This window comes from Mus pahari, chromosome 18 (assembly GCF_900095145.1).
Source record: "Mus pahari chromosome 18, PAHARI_EIJ_v1.1, whole genome shotgun sequence".
NCBI classification, from domain to species: Eukaryota; Metazoa; Chordata; class Mammalia; order Rodentia; family Muridae; genus Mus; species Mus pahari.
Genome location: NC_034607.1, coordinates 42,543,107 through 42,545,302, shown reverse-complemented (window position 1 = coordinate 42,545,302; position 2,196 = coordinate 42,543,107).

Sequence of the window (2,196 nt, the reverse complement as noted above, 5' to 3'; positions counted from 1 at the left end):
CCAGACTGATATGGATTATATATATAACCATATTCCACTGGCTCTTAGCTATTCATTGAGTTTGGCCAAACGGTTTCTTATTCAGCATGCTCACACAGTAAGTGGTCTTGCTTATTGAGTGATCTCTCCAGCTAATCCTCACATGCTTTTTATTAACCTTACATTTACTTTTCAAGTTTTAAAACTTTTCAATATAACTTTCTAATTGTGAAAATAAAAGTAATTTAGAAACCTTATAAAGTGCATAAAACAACAAAAAAAAATCTCCTAAATGATTTTATCTCCCAGAGGTAAGTACCAACACATTTAAAATTTTCCTACCACAGTGTTTTCCTACAAATGAACTAGAGATAATGCAGCTCCTCTAATTAACTACTCTGGCATTTCATTCAGCTAAGTTTCATAATCATTTTTCTATATATCTAAATTAGTTGTATATCTTATTCAATGGCTTTCTAGAATAAGACGACATGGACACTTTATCTTAATTAAAAATTTCATAATTAACAAAGGCTTATAACATAATTTTTGCATAAATTAGCATCTGAATTTCAGATTATTTTCTCAGAATGTATATCTAGAAAGGTCTCTAGACCTATAACTTTACTGGTAATGAATACTAAATGTTGATTCATGCTCAACAACTTATGTAAGTATGACTTTGTTTCCTCTTAAGAGTAGAGGGCTCTATGTACATTTTTGACTTATGTACATATTTTAATGATAATTCATTTGTTTATATGATGAATTATTAGGCATATTTTTTGTGACTGGCCCATACTGTACAGACCCTGCTTCGATAGATCTTGTAGATATTCGCAAAATGCCCTAAGTTTTACTCTTTTGTGAATTACACATGCTTACCATTTGAATATTTATTTTTTAATAATGGACTTTAGCTCAGGGCTCTATAGAACATAAAAACATAAGTAGAATAGTTAACTTAATATTTCTACTATAGTGCCTAAGAGATAATACAATTTTAATATGTGTTTCAAACTGAACAATTCACACAGACAGATATTTAATGTCTCCTATATTTACACACACACACACACACACACACACACACATACACACATAAACACACAAATACACACAAGCACAGACAGAAATCCACTGTACTCTAGCATACCTGCTTTAATATCCACCTATTATCTGGGCAAAAGAAGTGAATATTTTTCTAATTTTCTTTAAATTCCAAAGTCTATATAAACATTCAAATCATTCTTTCAAAACATAACCTGAATGTAGTCACTTCTTATTTATGTCACCATTATCAATATACTGGTTGTCTCTCTTATTTGAGTAGAATAACGTTGGGTTGGGTTAATTTGGAAATCTAATTTTTTAAAATTTATTTGAAAGATTATACAATGAATCTAAAAGAAAATTAATATTAATGGGAATAATACTATGATTTCTTAAAATATGTCTGAGCTATTCACTTGGGGTTTATATTCCTTTTTCCACCCATGTTAAATACTGTAGGAATATTTTAATGCTTTAATTGCACTATATAATAATATCATAGTCTATTTTACAAGGTAAAAGTATGTATGTAATAGAAGTGGTAGGAAAAAATCTAAGTGTGTCAGAAAGGCAATAAATTTTTTCAAAACCTGAGGCCAAAGAAAGCCGGTAGGACCCAGTGAGGACACAGGGCAGGTAAGGAACAATGTGGTTTTAGTGTGGGTTTGTTCCCATGTTTACCTCAGGAAGGAGTGGAGATTTCTTAAACATTGTAAAAAGATGCTACTTTCTAGAATGCTTCTCAATATTCTAATACCAGATTTTTTTCTGCTCCAGTTAAATGTTCATCTTCGCATGAGGACTCTGTCCAAGTACCCATCTCTCATTGACTGCTAATTTTATTCTTAGTATATTTATAATCACACTCATCAGCATCCCTGACTTACTTTCTTAATATACAATTTTTCTGTCTCTCTTACACAGAAATCCCAAAATTTTAGTTGCTCATTTTTCCCCTTTATCTTCACAATGCAGAAAAACATTTTTTGGAAAAGTTTAGCTATAAAGATGAGGTTTTTATAACTTTATTTTACTATGTGTATAATGTCTATCAATGTTACAAATACTATCTCCTCCAAATAAATTCCAAACTTTTATTCTTTCTCTTTTTTCTCTCCTCTCCTCTCCTCTCCTCCCCTCTCCTCTCCTCTCCTCTCCTCTCCT